The following is a 14,684-nucleotide window of genomic DNA, read 5'->3' as shown; positions in this document are numbered from 1 at the left end:
CCACTTTAGCCTTGCATGCATTTTGTGCTAGTAGTAGGAGGAAGATAGGTTGGTAATTTCATAAATTCCACTAACTTTGCACATGGGAGAATTAAATAAAAAGTGTGTCATTCTCACTCTCCTCTTGCATACACCTCATTTCTCCCTTCTCTCCCCTCTCTCTTTCCTCTCTCTCGACTCTCTCCCTCTCTTCTTCTCTCTCTCTCACCCGAACTCTCTCTCTTTCTCTATCCTACATGAAACACCAAAATCTACTTAGAACTTAAAGATCTTTCCATTGATCTTCATCATTTTCAATACTTTATTCATATACTCTTTGCATGTAAGTGTTTAAGAAAGTTTTCGCATCAACATCTCTTGGTTATATCTAAGAAAACAGAATTTCTTACTGTGTGATCTTAAGAGACTATAGTACTTAAAATTATGTGTTTTTCTTTGGTTTTGTTTTTATGTTGGTTCAAATTTTTGCTAGTAAAAGGAGGGTTTGATTTTTATTCAAGTTTTACAAAGGGTTTTGGTTTGAAAACCTAATTTTTGGTTCGGTTTTGATGAAATCAAAAAGGGTTTTAATTTCTGATTAGTTTTGATGATAATATGTAAACAAATCTTTGTTTTTGAGTTGGTTTCCTTGCATGCATGTAGAGTCTTAAGTATAATCAAGTTAGATTTTGTTTGGTTTGGAAAGAAGATGGGTTAAATGATTAGATCTTGGGTTAAAATAAGTTGGATATGTGATTGAGAGCATTGCATGTTGAGTTAATTGATTTCATGTTGATTTGACAAGTTGTTTTGTTATATATTGGATATGTGAGTAGATAAGTATGGATAAGTTAAGTTTTGATTGTTAGAAACATGGATTTCATTCGTTTTTTAAATGAATAAAGGATTGGATTTATGCATGTTAAGATTTTGTTCAAAAATGATGTTTTGGTTCAGTTTTTGATTAAAAGAAAAGATTTCAAGATATGTTCTTGTTTGGAATGGATTAAGATATGTTTAAATTGTAAGTGGAACCTTGCATGTCGATATTTGATAAATTGTTTGTGTTTTGTTGAAAAAGTCGAATGGTATATGGTATTAAAAAGGGTTGATTCAAGTTATTTGATCAATTTTGTAATGCCCGACAGACCCGGGGTATAAGTCTGGGGGTTACTAGCTAATCACCAATCCTGTACAATCTGATTAATAATAATAAAGAAATGAATCTAAACCCCTTTAACACTAACCAGGATCTTTTTAGGTTGAAGTATAAAAACAAGAACCACTCACTACTTTATTATAAACCCAAATTCAAAATCTTACAATCTCTCTTTATTACAAACCATTGTCTAACCAGTTTTAAACTAATTTCATCTTTTATTCAAACACACTCGTTAACTATCAACACTTCACCTGTTCGGGCAACTCAAAGCTTTCTTCCTGGATTGGGATCAACACCTTGGGTATGAGAGGATCCCGAGGCTTGACCCGCTTCTTTACCACTCGAGTCCTGATGGGTTTCATATTCCGTCTTAACTGAAAACAATAAGGTGAATAACAACAAAAAAGAGTGAGCCAAAAATTGCTCAACAAGTCCGCAAAATATAAACATTGTTTAAGCAATTCAAATGAATCGGTAACCTGGGTATATCTGCAAATATATAATCCCGCGAGAATAGAAAGAAGGCCATTACTGGCGAGTACAAACGAACTAAACTGGACAGTAGTTCGCATATATATCCTGCTGATCAGCCAGGATACAATACAGATCTATATCTCCCTATATAGATCCAGTCGGGTACCCAGGCTCTACGGCCCATCTCAAGGCAGCGGTCATGTTCCGGTCCTTAGGATCAAGTAAAACTTAATCCCCAAAATATCACTATCCAGCCCATAACATAGCAACCGGAACAATCGGTATGCTTTGATATATTCTAATCACCAGAATATATCAATATAAGTGAGTAACAAATGGAATACGAATAAGGAATTCAAGGAAAAAGGAGAAATCAAGAATCGAAATGAAATATGAAGAAGAGAATAACAAATGTGTATCAGTGTTTACGAACAAGAATCAAAAGAGTGCAAGCGTGACAAGAATCTGAAGAAATGCCACTATTCTGAAATTAGAATATGTGAAAAACTTGACTTCTACGGTACTCACTGCAAATATGTCACATGCGTCTATCACCGACTCAACCTGCCTTGTTGGCTTAGCTTTTGTTAGAGAAATAGACTGATTTAGTCATTTCGTACTTCAATTGCGTCTTGAACCGACTTCACATCGTTCCTAATGTCTACCCATGCGCTTATGACTGACTCTTATATTATATATTAGCAAGTAAGACTCGATTAACCATATAATACACATAAGCACATAATCATTTTTTTCATAGTTAAAATAATTTTTAAAATCAAAAATTGACTTCATTATCGGACTCGTTCCCTATTTTTCAGAATTTTTCGGACTCGTCTCGGCATGCGATTCGGCTCATAATCAAACAAATAACAAATTCAACTAATTTCTAGAAGAAATTATGTTTTAATATTAATATTTAATGAAAAGAATTCATTTTTCTAAGTCAAAAGGGCTCTCGTTTCGCTCGAATCGGACTAACGGTCTGATTAATATCAATTAAACACGGATAATTCAATTTAATATTCAATATAAATAATTACTACTAATTTTTAAATCCTAAAATAATTTTTAAATAATTATTTAAGAAACTCAGAACAACAAATGATTTTTCTATAATTTTTGGAATTAAAATGAATTTATTATAATTTATTGAAAATTATTTGATTAATTATCAAAATAATTAATCATTATTAAATAATTAATAAATAATAAATAAATAATAAATAATTAAGAAAATAATTAAATTTGATTTTTAGAAAATATTTCAGAATTATATATAATATAAATCAATTAATTAAATAATTAATTAATCAATTATAAAATAAATAAAACTGATTTTTATAATTAATAAAATAAAAATAAAAAATTAAATTCCAGAAACATTTGTCAGAAATCAAACTCTGACAAAATTGGATCAACACCGGGTAATCCAATTGGGTCAAACGGGTCATGAAGAACACAACCGGGTCGACCTTGAAGGTCCACCGGTTTCTGGAAATTTGCCAGATTCCAGTAGCCTTTGGCCGGACTCCGGCAACATCCTTTCATGGCCAAAAATACATCATTTCAATTCGTATTTGTTCCCAAATCTTTCCCTGTATCCTTCTAAGTTCGATTCTGATCAAAACATGACCATATCATCACCAGAACTTCATCTTCGGTGATCTGCAACCCAGAACTCCGACCAAAGTACGTTTTTACTAACCTGAACTTAAAACCCTATGTTCTATACATCAGAATGAAGCTTAGAACATGAAGAATCTATTCAAAACATCAAACAGAACCAAAAATCATCATATAGTTCACAAAATCATTCAACCCGACTTACAAACGAGTCAACATACCAACTTTTGATTCTCTGCATGAAACTTAACGTTCTATAGTGCAAATCAAAGCTAAAGAACTGTACAATCAAACCCCTAACATATCAGGAACCAAATATTCATAGAAATTTCGGTGTTGTGATTTGAAAATTAGCCATAAACCCTAGTAATCGTGAATCACTATCGAGGAATCGTTTATGCAATTAAACACCATGAATCGACTATAAATAATCTAACAAAGCTATATCAATCATCAAAACATTATTATAATCCTAGAATCAAAAAGCCCTAATTTGACATAAATCCTAGAAATCAAAAATTAAAAACTACGGATTAAAAAGAACAGATCAAAACCTTCGATTCGGGTACTTGAATCACACGATTTGATGTTGTAATTAGTGAGAATTCATGGCTTGAATTCCTGACCCGACCCTGTTATTCCCGACCCGATTTCAGAGAATTTTGTGAATTTTTCTGATTTTTAATGATTAATTATAATTAATTAAATAAAAATTAGGCTATTTATAGTAGTAAAATTAATACTCCTAATTAAAATTAAGACCCTAATTCTACACTTATTAAAATTAATAGGCCCCTAATTTTATAATTTTTGAGTATTAAAATTTAATTTATAAATATTTTATATATACAATATATATGTCAAAATTTCCCAAAAATTGTGAATAATGCAAAAATACAAAGAAATGGTATCAATAGAAGTCCTATAATTTTATAAAAATAAGAATGTGATTTTTGTGGGGTTTTTAACACCCAATGGGGCACGGAAAAGTTATTTTTCGCAAAACAAGAAAATTTATAAAATACCTAGATGTTCAGAATAATGCGATGGTAAAAACCGTTTGATGAAAAATAAGGCCCATTGTTTTATTTGAAATACCTGCTTTGAAATCATGATTCGAGTCATAAAACTTTTGAAATACAAGCTATAAATGAAAAATAAAATATCTGAAAAATATCTTAAAATTACCGGGACGACCCTAAATGCATGTAACACATAAAAATTAGGGTTTGACAGTTAATTTCACATAAATGACATATTAACACACATAATTTATTATAAATATGATATCATACAGACGTAAATTTCCCAGACGTTACATCCTTCCCCCTTAATAGGATTCTGTTCTCAGAATCTCACTATGAAAATAAATGAGGATATTTCTCTAACATTTCACTCTCAAGTTCCCAGGTTGATTCTTCGACCGTAGGGTTTCTCCACAATACTCGCACTAAAGACACATACTTATTTCTCAACACTTTCTCTTGCCAATCCAAAATTCTTATCGACTGTTCTACAAAAGACAAATCAGGTTGGATAACTACCAGTTCATACTCTATTACATGCCTAGAATCAAGATTATATCGCTTAAGCATCGACACGTGAAACACATTGTGAATATGTTGAATATGAGGCGGTAAAGCTAATTCGTACGCAACTTTTCCCACTCTCTTCAAAATTTCAAATGGTCCGGCGTATCGTGGCTTCAATTTACCCTTGTTGCCAAATCTGGTTAATCCTTTCCATGGAGATATTTTGAGTAACACATGCGCTCCTTCCTGGTAGTCCATATCCTTCCTTGCTTGCTCTACATATTTGCGTTGCCTGTTTTGTGCTGCATCCAATTGTTTTCGAATAAGTTCTATCTTTTCTTTAGTCTGTTGGATTAATTCTAGACCCAAAACCTTGCATTCTCCAAATTCATCCCAATATACTGGTGATCTGCATTTTCTTCCATATAATGCTTCGTATGGTGGCATTCCAATGCTTGCGTGATAACTGTTGTTGTAAAAAAATTTGACCAAAGGTAAATGCTCATCCCAACTGCCTTCGAAGTCAATCGCACGAACTCGTAGCATGTCTTCAATTGTTTGGATAGTTCTTTCACTTTGCCCATCGATTTGCGGATGATAAGCGGTACTCATGTTTAATTTAGTTCCAAGGCATTCTTGAAATTGTTTCCAAAATCTTGAATTAAAACGGGGGTCTCGATCAGATACGATAGATATTGGAACTCCATGTCGCATCACAATTTCCTTGAGATACAAGTGCACTAGCTTGTCGAGAGAAAATCTTTCATTAATTGGTAGAAAATATGCTGACTTTGTTAGTCTGTCAATGATTACCCATATCGCTTCATGATTTGCTTTAGTCCTTGGAAGTCCTAGCACAAAATCCATCGCTAGATGTTCTCATTTCCATTCTGGAATATCTAATGGTTGCAGTAATCCACTCGGACGTTGATGTTCCGCTTTAACTCGCTGGCATGTGTAGCATTTACTTACCCATTCTGCTATTTCCTTCTTCATATTCGGCCACCAAAAGTTTTCCTTCAGATCGCGGTACCTTTTTGTACTTCCTGGATGAATGGAATACTTTGAACTGTGCGCATCTCAAAATATTTCTTCTTTCAGTTCTGCCACGTTAGGGATCCAGATTCGTGATGCAAAGCGAATAATTCCTTCATTATCCTTCTGAGTTGTAATTTCTTCTCCCGTTAAGTCATCATCTTTACTCATCACTTCTTCTTGACAGCGGCGAATCTTCTCTAGTAATTCTGGTTGAAAAGTTATAACGTAAATAACTTCAGTAGATTCATTGGAAACACGAATCTCAATTTCCAACTTGTCAAATTCCTTGGCTAATTCTTCACATGAAGTTAACAGATTCAATCTCTCTTTTCGGCTCAGCGCATCTACCACAACATTTACTTTTCCTGGATGATAACTGATCGTAACATCGTAATCTTTAAACAATTCCAGCCATAGGCGTTGTCTCATGTTCAGTTCCTTCTGCGTAAAAATGTACTTCAGACTTTTATGATCTGTGTAGATTTTGCATTTCTCAACGTAGAGATAGTGTCTCCATAGTTTCAATGCAAATACGATCGCTGCTAATTCCAGGTCATGCGTAGGATATTTTTGTTCATGAGGTTTTACCTGTCTCGAAGCATATACAATGACATTACCGTACTGCATCAGTACACATCCTAATCCGCGGTATGAAGCATCGCTGTAAATGACAAAATTTCCATACTCGTCTGGCAATACGAGTACCGGTGCAGTTACTAATCGATTCTTCAGCTCTTGGAAACTTTCTTCACACTTGTCATCCCATACGAACTTTTCACTTTTTCAAGTTAACTTGGTCAACGACATTGCTATTTTCACAAAATCTTTGACAAATCTTCTATAATATCATGCCAATCCCAAGAAACTTCGAACATCCGTCGGTGTCTTTGGCCTTTCCCAACTCAACACAACTTCAATCTTCGTTGGATCAACTTGAATGCCTTCTCTACTGATGATGTGCTCTAGAAATTGTACTTCCTTCAACCAAAATTCACATTTTGAGAATTTCGCGTATAGTTGCTCTTTCATTAGAATTTCTAAAGCTATCCAGAAGTGTTTAGCATACTCTTCTTCCGTCTTTGAGTAAATCAAGATGTCATCGATAAATATAATCACGAATTTATCCAAGTATTTCTTGAATACCCTGTTCATCAGATCCATGAATGTTGCTGGCACGTTGGTCAACCCGAATGTCATTACAAGAAACTCGTAATGTTCATATCTAGTACGGAATACAGTCTTGGGAATATCTTCAGCTTTAATCTTTAATTGATGATAGCCCGATCATAAATCTATCTTCGAAAACCATGCGGCTCCTTTTAGCTGATCGAACAAATCGTCGATTCTCAGTAAATGATACTTATTCTTGATAGTGAGCTTATTCAATTACCGATAGTCAATACATAGTCGCATGCTTCCATCTTTCTTCTTCACGAACAATACCAGTGCACCCCACGGAGATACACCGGGTCTTATGACACCTCGGTCTAGAAGATCTTGCAATTGCGTTGACAATTCCTTCATCTCGACTGGAGCCATTCGATATGGAGCTTTCGAAACTGGTTTTGTACCTGGTGCTAAATCAATCGTAAATTTAATTTCTCGATCTGGCGGTAACCCTGGAAGCTCGTCTGGAAAGATGTCAGGAAATTCACATACAACTGGAATGTCTTCTATTTTAGGACTTCCCTTCTCGGTATCTAACACGTAGGCTATATATATATCTCACATCCCTGTCAAAGCGATCGTTTGATCTACAATACTTTCAGAAATTTCTTTCACTGTTTTTCGCCTTTGAATATTACCGTTGCATTTTCCGCAGTTCGCAATCTTACTTTTTTATTCGTGCAATCAATCTGAGCATTATGACAAGCTAACCAATCCATTCGCAAAATGACGTCAAACTCTCCTAACTTAAAAGGAATCAAGTCTACGGAGAAATGATGTCTGGCTATTTCTATATCGCACGTAGAATATACTCGATCTACTGGAACTTGGTTGTCATTCGATAATTTTATAATTAACGTCTCGCCCAACCATTCAATTTCACAATGTAATTTTTCAAGGAATTCTTTAGAAATAAATGAACGAGTAGCTCCAGAATCAATTAATACTTTTGAATCTACGGAATTCACTAAGAGCGTACCTGCAATTACACTAGGACTCTACACTACTTCTTTCATTGTAATGTTGAAAGTTCTTGCTCTGGGCTGATAAGGTGGCGGTGGAGGAGGTAATGCCAACGCTTTCGGAATACTAGCTGCCATTGCTGGTCCTTTACAATTCCTAGAAATATGCCCTTTCTTTCTACACTAGAAGCAAGTAATTTCTGTTGTTTTTCCCGTTGGACATTCGTTAGAATAGTGCCCTTTCTCCTTGCATTTATAACATGTCACATCCTTTTTGATACATACGCCGGTATTTTTTCGACTACACGTCTTGCAATACGGCACTGGGAATCTGATAATTACCTGCTGGCTGGGGGCTTCGAAACAATTACCTATTTTCTGGATACCTTGTCCTATCTTTTTAAAATTCAAATTTTTCCGGGCTTGAAATCCTGGCTTCCGGCTGGAGCAGTCTTGGAAACTTCCCTGTCCTATTTCCTTTTGAGATCTTTCGCTTTCCCCTTCAATAATCAAAGTTTTATGGACTACGGCGGTATACGTCGTTAATTCAAAAACTACAACTTGTCCATGGATTTACGATCGTAATCCTTCTTGAAACCTTTGGGCTCATTTTTCTTCAGTATCCACTTGCTCTGGGACAAACCTAGCCAATTCTGTAAATTTGGCTTCATACTCTGTTACAGACATACTTCCCTGCTTCAGTTCCAAAAACTTAATCTGCATTTGATTTCTCACATAGCGAGGAAAATGTTTCTCTAACAACAACTCTTTAAACCTATCCCATGTAAAAACATTTTCACCTTCTAAAGCCTTCTTAGATTCCCACCAATAATTTGCTTCTCCTTTTAACAAGTAACTAGCAAAGTCAGTCTTCTGGTCTTCACCTATCTTTACTAGCGCAAATACTTTCTCTATTTTTTCAACCAAGTGGTAGCCTTAATAGGATCTGCTGACCTATCATACTCTGGAGGTTTAACCAACTGAAACTGTTTAAAAGTAATAATAGATATAGCTGGTGGTATTTGGGGCTCAGGACGAGGTGGCTGTTATAACATTTGCTGTTGAATTTGCTGCTGCTGCTGTTGCTGCATCATTACCATCTGTTGTTGCATCAGATGGAACATTTGGTTCATGGTATCATTGGTCTGTTCTTCATAATTGCTGTTGGAAGTCTTAGTTCTAGTCTTTCTCTTGGGTGCCATTTGCTGATAATAAAAGAAGTGATGTCTTTTAACAGTTTATTAAACAATTGACAGTAAGTAAGAACACCATTTATCCTGTATTAACAAAATTTAGATAATAGTTCGAAGGAAGAAAACAGTTTATGTAATATAAAAGAGGAAATATAAATAGTTTATAAAAACAGAAAATGTAAACAGTTAAATGAAATGTTTGTTCTTTTCTTTTCTTCTCTTCTTTTTCGACAGAATTTAAAGTACGAAAAGCTGTAAAATAATAAATTAGAGGTAAATGCTATAAAACTGTAAAGACTGAAATTTAAATAAAGAAATTTGAAAAGTTCATTTTATATATAACACCAGCCTCAGGTGTAAGTGCTTGGTACAAAAAGTCTCGCTCTGCTGGTCATAACTGCGGCTACAAGTCAAACTAACTACTACAAGTCAAACTACTGCTACACACATATACACTGCTCACTATGCCATACTAAGCTGTATTTATATATATATCTGTCCTCTGAAGTCAACATCTCAGAACCCTGGAGGAATACGCCTCAGCTCATCTCGAAGTATCTGGACCAATGTTTGCGCTAAACAGAAAATCCTATAAAACTCCGCAAAAGAAGGCGGCCCCTCATGTGTCAAATCATCCAACCTCTAGGTAGCACTCATCAAGGCAGACTGTAACCTCTACCTCATCATATAATCTGGATGTAAGGCGGCTAATGGTCCTCGGTCTCTCTGATCAAATAAACGCATGATCTCTCTACACTGAGCTCTCCAGTACTCAATGTCCTCTCTCATAACCTTGTACTCATGGTACGGTACCATATGTGGCTGTGCAACCTGTCCCACTGACTCCTGCGACGGAACCCTCGGCATCCCTGCACCCTGTTGTGGTAACCCCAACTATAAATCCACATCATGCTCACCCATTCCCTCAACTGGGATCATCTGAAATATGCCTGGATCTGGGGCATGTACTGGTATAGGAGGTAACATTTGTGGTGGTGGAAGCTCTGGCTCAATCCCCGGTATAAACTGATGCTCTACCGGAAGTGGAAGTGGGATCATCGACTCAAAGAACTCTAATGGATCAAACATCTCTATAGGGTCATGAACTATCACCTGCACTGGGGGTGCTGGCTCCTGTGGCAATGGTGGTGGAGGTGGAAGATGAGGAAACATGAACTCAGATACTAGTAGCACAACTGGTGCAACTGGCCCGGTAATTGTCCTCTCAGAAGAAGCCGAATAACCTGACGACACCATCTGATAATATACCAAGAAAGGTCATTAAATCATTCCTAACACTAATACTCTTCTATCCTAATCTTATCTAAATCCTAACACTACTCTTCCTAGTTGACTATTCCTATCCTATGTGATCTCCCTATCTTATCTTAACCCTAATGTTCTTGTTTTCAGGGACCAAACCTACAGCTCTGATACCAAACCCGTAACACCCTCCAGACTCGGGGTATAAGTCTGGGGGTTACTAGCTAATTACCAATCATGTACAATCTGATTAACAATAATAAAGAAATGAATCTAAACCCCTTTAACACTAACCAGGATCTTTTTAGGTTGAAGTATGAAAACAAGAACCACTAACTACTTTATTACAAACCCAAATTCAAAATATTACAATCTCTCTTTATTACAAACCATTGTCTAACCAGTTTTAAACTAATTTCATCATTTATTCAAATACACTCATTAACTATCAACACTCAACCTGTTCGGGTAACTCAAAGCTTTCTTTCTGGATTGAGATCAACACCTTGGGTATGAGAGGATCCTGAGGCTTGACCCACTTCTTTACCACTCGAGTCCTGATGCTTTTCATATTCTTTCTTAACTGAAAACAATAAGGTGAATAACAACAAAAAAGGGTGAGCCAAAAATTGATCAACAAGTCCACAAAATATAAACAATGTTTAAGCAGTTCAAATGAATCGGTAACCTGGGTATATCTGCAAAGATATAACCCCGCGAGAATAGAAAGAAGGCCATTACTAGCGAGTACAAACGAACTAAACTGGACAATAGTTCGCATCTACATCCTGCTGATCAGCCAGGATACAATGCAGATCTATATCTCCCTATATAGATCCAGTCGGGTACCCAGGCTCTACGACCCATCTCAAGGCACCGGTCATGTTCCGGTCCTTAGGATCAAGTAAAACTTAATCCCCAAAATATCACTATCCAGCCCATAACATAGCAACCAGAACAATCGGTATGCTTTGATATATTCTAATCACCAGAATATATCAATATAAGTGAGTAACAAATGGAATACGAATAAGGAATTCATGGAAAAAGGAGAAATCAAGAATCGAAATGAAATATGAACAAGAGAATAACAAATATGTATCAGTGTTTACGAACAAGAATCAAAAGAGTGCAAGCGTGACAAGAATCTGAAGAAATGTCACTATTCTGAAATTAGAATATGTGAAAAACTTGACTTCTGCGCGACTCACTGCAAATATGTCACCTGCGTCTATCACCGACTCAACCTGCCTTGCTGTCTTAGCTTTTGTTAGAGAAACAGACTGATTTAGTCATTTCGTACTTCAATTGCGTCTTGAGCCGACTTCACATCGTTCCTAATGTCTACCCATGCGCTTATGACTGACTCGTATATTATTTATTAGCAAGTAAGACTCGATTAACCACATAATACACATAAGCACATAAGCACATATTCATTTTTTTTATAGTTAAAATAATTTTTAGAATCAAAAAATCGACTCGCTGATCGCTCAACTAATCATTATCGGACTCGTTCCCTATTTTTCGGAATTTTTCGGACTCGTCTCGGCACACGATTCGGCTTATAATCAAACAAATAACAAAGTCAACTAATTTCTAGAAGAAATTAGGTTTTAATATTATTTTTTAAATCCTAATTTTTTTAAATAATTATTTAAGAAAAATCAAAACTAAAAATGATTTTTCTATAATTTTTATCAGACTAACGGTCTGATTAATATCAATTAAACATGGATAATTCAATTTAATATTCAATATAAATAATTACTACTAATTTTTAAATCCTAATTTTTTTAAATAATTATTTAAGAAAAATCAAAACTAAAAATGATTTTTCTATAATTTTTGGAATTAAAATGAATTTATTATGATTTATTGAAAATTATTTGATTAATTATCAAAATAATTAATCATATTTAAATAATTAATTAATAAATAATAAATAATACATAATTAAGAAAATAATTAAATCCGATTTTTAGAAAATATTTCAGAATTATTTATAATATAAATCAATTAATTAAATAATTAATTAATCAATTTATAAAATAAATAAAACTGATTTTTATAATTAATAAAATAAAAATAAAAATTAAATTCCAGAAACATTTGTCAGAAATCAAACTCTAACAAAATTGGATCAAACCCGGGTAATCCAATCAGGTCAAACGGGTCATGAAGAACACAGCCGGGTCGACCTTGAAGGTCCACCGGTTTCTGGAAATTTTCCAGATTCATGGCAAAAAATACATCATTTCATTTCGTTTTTGTTCCCAAATCTTTTCGTGTATCTTTCTAAGTTTGATTCTGATCAAAACATGACCATATCATCACCGGAACTTCATCTCCGGTGATCTACAACCCACAACTCCGGCCAAAGTACATTTTTACTAACCTGAACTTAAAACCCTATGTTCTATACATCAAAATGAAGCTTAGAACATGAAGAATCTATTCGCAACATCAAACAGAACCAAAAATCATCATATAATTCACAAAATCATTCAACCCGACTCACAAACGGGTCAAAATACCAACTTTTGATTCTGTACATGAAACTTAATGTCTAATAGTGCAAATCAAAGCTAAAGAACTGTACAATCAAACCCCTAACATACCAGGAAGCAAATATTCATAGAAATTTCGGAGTTGTGATTTGAAAATTGGTCATAAACCCTAGTAATCGTGAATCACTATCCAGGAATCGTTTATGCAATTAAACACCATGAATCAACTGTAAATCATCTAACAAAGCTATATCAATCATCAACACATCATTATAACCCTAGAATCAAAAAGCCCTAATTTGAACATAAACCCTAGAAATCAAAAATCAAAAACTACGGATTAAAACATGAAATTGATGCTAAAAACAGAAAGAACTGATCAAAACCTTCGATTTGGGTACTTGAATTACACGATTGATTTTGTAATCAGTGAGAAATCACGGCTTGAATTCTTGACCCGGCCCTGTTCTTCCCGACCCGATTTCAGAAAATTTTGTGAATTTTTCTGATTTTTTCTGATTAATTATAATTAATTAAATAAACATTAGGCTATTTATAGTAGTAAAATTAATACTCCTAATTAAAATTAAGGCCCTAATTCTACACCTTTTAAAATTAATAGGCCCCTAATTTTATAATTTTTGAGTATTAAAATTTAATTTATAAATATTTTATATATACAATATATATGTCAAAATTTCCCAAAAATTGTGAATAATGCAAAAATACAAAGAAATGTTATAAATAAAAGTCCTATAATTTTATAAAAATAAGAATGTGATTTTTGTGGGGTTTTTAACACCCAATGGGGCCCGAAAAAATCATTTTTCACAAAACAAGAAAATTTATAAAATACCTAGATGTTCAGAATAATGCGATGGTAAAAACCGTTTGATGAAAAATAAGGCCCATTGTTTTATTTGAAATACCTGCTTTGAAGTCATGATCCGGGTAGTAAACCTTTTGAAATGCATGCTATAAATGAAAAATAAAATATCTGAAAAATATCTTAAAAATACCGGGATGACATAGAATACATGTAACACATAGAAATTAGGGTTTGTTAGTTAATTCCACATAAATGACATATTAACACACATAATTTATTATAAATATGATATAATATAGACGTAAATTTCCCAGACGTTACAAATTTGATTCTAGAGTCTAATTTTATGGTTTGTGTAAGATTGATTTGGTGTTTAAATGATGTTTGGTTAGATGCATATCAAGTTAAATGATTGCATGTTAAGTTTTAAAAAACTACTTGTTTTATTTGAGGGTTTAGTTCGAATTTTGAGTTAATAAGGAAAGGAATAGTTGTTTGGTTGTCGAGTTATTTGAATCGCAATTATTTTGATAAGGTATAGATTCTAAAGTATATAAGTATATACTATTAAGTGCTATGTGAATATTCTGTGATTATACTCGTGTATATAAGTTAAGTTTTAATGCAAATTGGGATAATCGTTAGACGTTCAGGGAACGTCGAGTGTGAATGAGTATCTAATTAGGGATTCTGTTTTGGATTGTAGATTCAGATAGCGGAGGAATTCAGGCTAGTAGATTCAGATAACTGAAGCATTCAGGCTAGTAGATTCAGATAACGGAGGCATTCAGTCTAGAAAAGGGAAAGGAATCTTAGGTGGTAGTAGTTCAGTTTCAGTTAAGCAGGAAAGCGATTTAAGGCAAATAACTCTGCCTTCTCTTATGAATTGATATTGCTAATTCCATGATAAAATAGTGATCCTTTTTAATACTCGTGATAAACCTGTTAT

Source organism: Apium graveolens, chromosome 7, assembly GCF_009905375.1.
Source record: "Apium graveolens cultivar Ventura chromosome 7, ASM990537v1, whole genome shotgun sequence".
Lineage (NCBI taxonomy): Eukaryota > Viridiplantae > Streptophyta > Magnoliopsida > Apiales > Apiaceae > Apium > Apium graveolens.
This window is presented reverse-complemented; position numbering follows the sequence as displayed.